Genomic DNA, 6,427 nt, shown 5'->3' with positions numbered 1-6,427 from the left:
GACCTGAGCCCTGAGGCTGTGAGGGAAGCAGGTTGAACTGTTCTCAGATCCGCTTTGGTTTATGACTTCAGACTTGGTGAAAGGAGAGTCTTTGAGTCATTCTGAACTCTGCTTCAGTGGTTAGGGTGGAATCTCCCGCTCGTTAGAAGTGTTTACTTGCTGTACCATCATCTTGTCTGTGTCCCTCAGGATCTATTGAGAATGGGTGGTGTAAAGGGTTAAGGTATTTTTATTTCTCTTATTATTTCTTAGCCATACCCCAACATCTCAACATTTATCATAGTCAGAGAATGACCTGTTAGACTTACTTCAAGGATTTGTAACTCAGCAGAAGGAATATTTCATCCATTCTTACAGTGAACAATAAAGGCCCTTGTCCTTGTTATGGTTTGGATACGAAGTGTCCCCCCAAAAGCTCACATGTTGAAAGCATGATCCCCAATGAAGCAAGGTTCAGAGGTGGGCTTTTAGGCAATGATGAGGACTTTGTCCTCATCAGTGCATTGATTCATTTGTTGTATTAATCCATTGATAGCTGAATGGACTACTGGGTGTTAACCATAGGCAGGTGGAGGTGGTCTTGGACTATGGACTATGTCTGTCCCTGGACACTTTGCCTCTCTCTTAGTCTCTCTCTGCTTTCTGGCTGTTATGAGCACAGCAGCTTTCCTCCACTATGCCCTTCCACCATGATGTTCTGCCTCATCTTGGGCCCAGAGCAGTGGAATGGGCCAACATGGACAAAACCTATGAAACCATGAACGATCGAGTTGTTCTTGTTATATATTTTGGTCACAGTGATAAACACGAACACAGTCCTTGAGGCAATGACCTGAACCGCCCCTCCCCAAAGGGGAAAGTCACTGGGGAAAGACCATGAGCTCCTCCAGAGGCCAACAACTTCATTCAAATTCACGAGTCCATTTCTGAATGTCATTTCTATAGCGACATGGGAATAGTAAACATGTCCTTGGATTATGCTAGAGTTCAGATGGTGAATGTCCCCCAAAATCCCACTTGTGGCACTACTGAGAGGAGGTGGAACATTTATCTTAGGTATTTATCTGATTATCTTAGGTATTTATTACAGTGATGGAAAGCTGACTAACACAGACCAGAATCCTGTCTGACCAGTGCAAGATCTCCCTGTAGGATCTTCCTACCTAAGCTTGTAGGTTAATCAACAATCAGGGAATGAATAGCTGGGATAAACATGAGGCTCGTTATTCAGCTAGTGGTGTTGGTGTAGTCCATCATAAAGATTTTCAAATTAGAATGGCGATTATCAAGAACACAAGCAACAATAGGTGTTGGTGAGGATGTGGGGAAAAAGGTACACTCATACATTGCTGGTGGGGTTGCAAATTAGTGCAACCACTCTGGAAAGCAGTATGGAGATTCCTCAGAAAGCTTGGAATGGTACCACCATTTGACCCAGCTATCCCACTCCTTGGCCTATACCCGAAGGACTTAAAATCAGCATACTACAGAGATACAGCCACATCAATGTTCATAGCTGCTCAATTCACCATAGCCAGATTGTGGAACCAACCTAGATGTCCTTCAATTGATGAATGGATAAAGAAACTGTGGCATATATATACAATGGAATATTACTCAGCCATAAAGAATGATAAAATTATGGCATTTGCAGGCAAATGGATGAAATTGGAGAATATCATGCTAAGTGAGATAAGCCAATCTCAAAAAACCAAAGGACGAATGATCTCGCTGATAAGCGGATGAGGACATATAATGGGGGGTGGGAGGGGTTAGTGTTAGGGTTATGGTTAGGTTTAGGATTATGGTTAGGGAGGTAGGAAGGACTGTATAGAGGGAAAAGAGGGGTGGGTGGGGTGGGAGGGAAGGGGGAAAAATGGCAGAATGAATCAAACACATTGCCCTGTGTAAATTTATGATTACACGAATGGTATGGAATGGTATGCCTTTACTCCCATGTAAAGAGAATCAAAATGTATCCTGGGGCTGGGGAGATAGCTCAGTCGGTAGAGTGCTTGCCTTGCAAGCAGAAGGCCCTGGGTTCGATCCCCAGCACCCAAAAAAAAAAAAAAAAAAAAATGTATCCTATTTGTTTACAATAAAAAAAAAAAAAAGATTTTCAGCATGCGAGAAGCGCCTGTCAGAGGTCATCTTTACCAAATATTTTCTATCAGTTACTGAGTCATGTGGTAGGAGAGCTGGTTATTGACCTAGTGAGTATGGGACTTATTAAACTTATAAATTTAAGGGTGTCTGTTCCTTCTTGTGAGTTACTAGGTATTCCTTTTTTATTCAGTCCTTGTTTATGTTGCTATTGAGTGAGTTTCTGACACCTAGGGACTCTTCATGTTCCGTTAGCTCTTTACTACCACAGCTTTTTTTAAAGGACTTAACTCCACCTATGGGATCCATCCTGTTCTAAAATTAGGTAGGAATCTAGACCCCTTGAGCAAGTACATCCTTTATGTTTTGTGTAGTTTAACAGACCTTTAGGGGAGTGGGTGCTTGTGTTGTTGAATCCTAGAGTGTTAGATCTTAGAAGAGACTTCAGAATCCTCTAATCTAAACCCCTATTTTACTGAAGAGGAAATCAAGTCCCAGAGAGGTGGCACGATGCTTCTCTTTACTCATTTTAACACTTAGTTGAACAAACACTGCAGAAAGAGAAACACACATTATCTTATTTTCTGCTTGATATGTTGACATAAAATTTATCCTACAGCCATGCTGACTTATTGTGTTGTTCTTCTTTGATTCTTCAAGGTCCTATGATTTGCTGTTTCTGGTCAATTTCAATATTTTATGCAACCTAAAAAATTGATATCCAGTTCCAAGATTTCTCTTAATGCAATTGAATTAAATCAGTATTTAGAAAATAAACAAAGTTTTCCTTATTTTTTTCTCTTTTCTTCCACAATTTATTTAAGATAATTAAAAATCTGGCCACCAAACTATCAGGCAGTAGAAAAAGAATCTGAAGATTCAGATGAGGTGAACTTGATAACTTGCCCAGGAAAATACATCTGTCCCTTTAAACAGAGGTAGGAAAACTTATTTTGTTTAAAGAGTTTTTGTTTTTAAGGTCATGCTACTGCATTGTCCTTTTTTCCTACAGTTTCATTTTCTTTCTAAATGTACTTTTTACCAAAGAATAAATTATAATCTACTTTGAGGGAAAACCAGACAATCTTTCAAAGAAAGTCAAATGTCATAATTCATAATTATGCACAATTCATGCATGCATTCATTTGATGGAAGTTATTGAAAATACCTTATTATGCACCAATTCACTTTTATGTAAAGTTTTTGAAATAGTCAAGACCTAGAAAACCCAGTGACATAAAACTGAACTAACTGTGTATTTCTACGAAGTCATATATTTATACTGGTTCCTTTCAAAATTAGATTTCTCAGTGTTCCCTTAAAATTATGACTCATCCAGAAATAACATAAGGAAAGATCTGTACTCCTTGGGAAACTCTGACCCACAAAGCAAGATAAGACCCTGAACTTATATGGAGTTTGTAAGACATTTTGGCCACTCACCAACATCTGCCTAGTGCCAAAATCAGCGCACCTAGGAGAGGGGACACTATTTTAAGATATATTCTAAGATGTTCAGCTGTGATTCTTACATACTTGTGAGTAGAGTACCAGCAAAGATTAGAGCCCGAGGCCAGCCCAGTCCACGTGAACTCTATCAGTGGCCTAGGTTCCTCAGTCCCTGTCATGGAGGGCTTCAAAACTTAGTGTACTGTTAGTGGGACATATTATGACTTGTTAATGCTGAGCATTGGTTCTTATTCCTTAGGCTAAAATTCAAAGTATAAGCTGGCAAGCAGTACTAATGTCATTTGTGATTTTTCTCAGATAGGACATGGTCTTCATCTCTCTCATGCCACAAGGTACTCACAGGGAGTGACTTCATATTGCACCTTTAAAACTTGGGTTGTAGCTTCTGGATCTCCTTTTTGTTTTCTTTCTGGTACTGGGGATTGAATCCAGGAGCGTTTAACCACTGAGCCACATCCCCAGCCCTTTTTATACTTTATTTAGAAACAAGGTCTCACTGAGTTGCTTAGGGCCTCACTAAGTTGCTGAAACTGGCTAGAACTCTCCATTCTTCTGCCTCAGCCTCCCAAGCCTTTGGGATTACAGGCTGTGCCACGGTGACAGGCATCCCTCCATCTTATCAAGAATAAGGCTGTATTTCATAGATTCTTTATTCTGTGGTTTACAGACTAATTTTTTTTACACTAAGTTGTTTCCCAAAGAGAATTTCATTTTTTTTGGGGGGGGGGGGGGGGGTGCTGGGGGTCGAACCCAGGGCCTCACGCTTGTAAGGCAAGCGCTCTACCAACTGAGCTATCTCCCCAGCCCCGAGAATGTCACTATTTAAAAAACATGTTTAGGAAATCTAAACACAATAGTTTTTTTTAAGCTAGCTAATAAGTTAGTTTTGACATGGGAAATATGCTCAAGAACTGAGAGTTGTGATGGGTTCTTGAGCACACAGCGGTACTTTGGGTTGTTAGGGCTTGTAGGTCTGAATTGTTCCTTTATTATGAAATTGATTTGGGCCATTTTCACCTCTCATTAGAAGGCCTCCCGCCAACCCTGCTCCCTTTTTCTCTTGTTTGGGTTTCTTCTTTGTGCTATTAAATTTATACTTAACTGCGATGTCATCTTTTGGAGGGGGGATGCTGGCAAGCAATAGCTGACAAAAACTCATGAGCGCCCCCTGCTGTTTTCAGCTGACTAGTTCCTGCAATTTTAATTCCCAGAAATACAAAAGAATGAAAGAGAAACCCTTGTGGGTTTACTTGGTCTAAGAGGCAAACTAAGACTTGTTAACTTTCTCCTGAAGGTTTACAAAATCATAAGGGAAAGAAAGGCTCTTTCCATATTTTATTTGGGTTATCACTTAATCTAGAGCAAGTGGACTGTCCCACTCCTTGATCTAAGGAGCAGGTCTACAGCATTTTTGAAAGACTGCCAGTGAAAAATGAAGATATACATCATGAAGTCCCATAAGATTTGAAATGGAATGGCTAAAACGTGGAAGATGTGTTTTAGTCATTTCAGTTTGGGTCAGTAAATGTTTGGGAAAAGTGTAGGTGTAAAAATATGTCATCAGTATTGTTTCTGATGTGCTTATTTCCCCTGATGTCTTGAAACAGTGTGTAGGTTGATTTAAATTCATGTTCCTTATTTTAGTATGAAGTGTGAATTTTCTGTAGGATAACTAAATATCACACAGAAATTACCTATGTTCATTGGTATTTTTCATATAAATATATAAATTAATAGCATATGATGCTATACCACAAACTAAAAACATCAGAAGAAATGCACTCATCAGATTACAGATATATATATTGGAACCTCTACTAGTCACAAATCTTAATGTAAGTTCTGGAGATACAACGGTGATCAAAACTAAGAGCTTTGCCTTTGTGTGTCTTACTGTTGATTAGGGCAGTTACATGTGGGATGAAACATTTATATATATATGGTTGAAATTTTGAAAAATCATTAGCTATGATATGAAAAACACAAGAAATGAAATAAAAACTAAATTGGACTTCATCAAAATTAAAAACTTCTGTGCATCAAAGGACACTATCAACAGAATAAAAAAGCAGTTCATAAAACAGGAAAAAAATATGCAAATCATCTATCTGACGAAGGACTAATATCCAGAATATATGAAGAACACCTACAATGCAACAACAAAATAAATAAACAACTCAATTAAAAAATGGACAATGAACTTGAGTAAACCTTTCTCTGAAGACCTACAAATGGCCAACAAGCATGGAAGGATGTTCAATACCAATAGAACATTTGATTTGTATTAGGGAAATGCAAACCAAAGCTACAATAAGATACCACTTCACACACATGAAGATGGCTATTATTTTAGAAAGAACAGAAAATGTATGTTGGTGAGGATACAGAGAAATTGGAACCCTTGTTTATTGCTGGTGGGATTATAAAATGATGCAATCTCTATAGAAAATGGTATGAGTTCCTCAAAATTTAAACATAGAAATATCATATGATCCAGCAATTTCACTTCTGGGTGTATATACTCCAGAGAATTGAAAACAGATTCAAATAGTCACTTGTGTGTTTATGTTCATAACAGCATAAATCACAACAGCTGAAGGATGCAAACAGTCCATGTACCCATCGATAGATGAATAAATAAACAAAATATTCAATGGAATATTCCTCAGCTATAAAGGGAGAAAAAAATTCCGTCATGTAGATGAGCCCTGAAGCTATTATGCTAAATGAAGTGAGCCAGTCACAAAAGGACAAATATAGACTGGTTCTGCTTATATGAAGTACCAAGCGTGATCAAGTTCATAGAGGTAGAAAGTATAATGGTGGTTACCAGGGACTGCAGGAAGCAGGGACT

Source organism: Sciurus vulgaris (genome assembly GCF_902686455.1).
Source record: "Sciurus vulgaris genome assembly, chromosome: 5".
In the NCBI taxonomy this organism is placed as follows: Eukaryota; Metazoa; Chordata; class Mammalia; order Rodentia; family Sciuridae; genus Sciurus; species Sciurus vulgaris.
The sequence above is the reverse complement of the archived record's forward strand: the minus strand, read 5'-3'. Positions refer to the sequence as shown.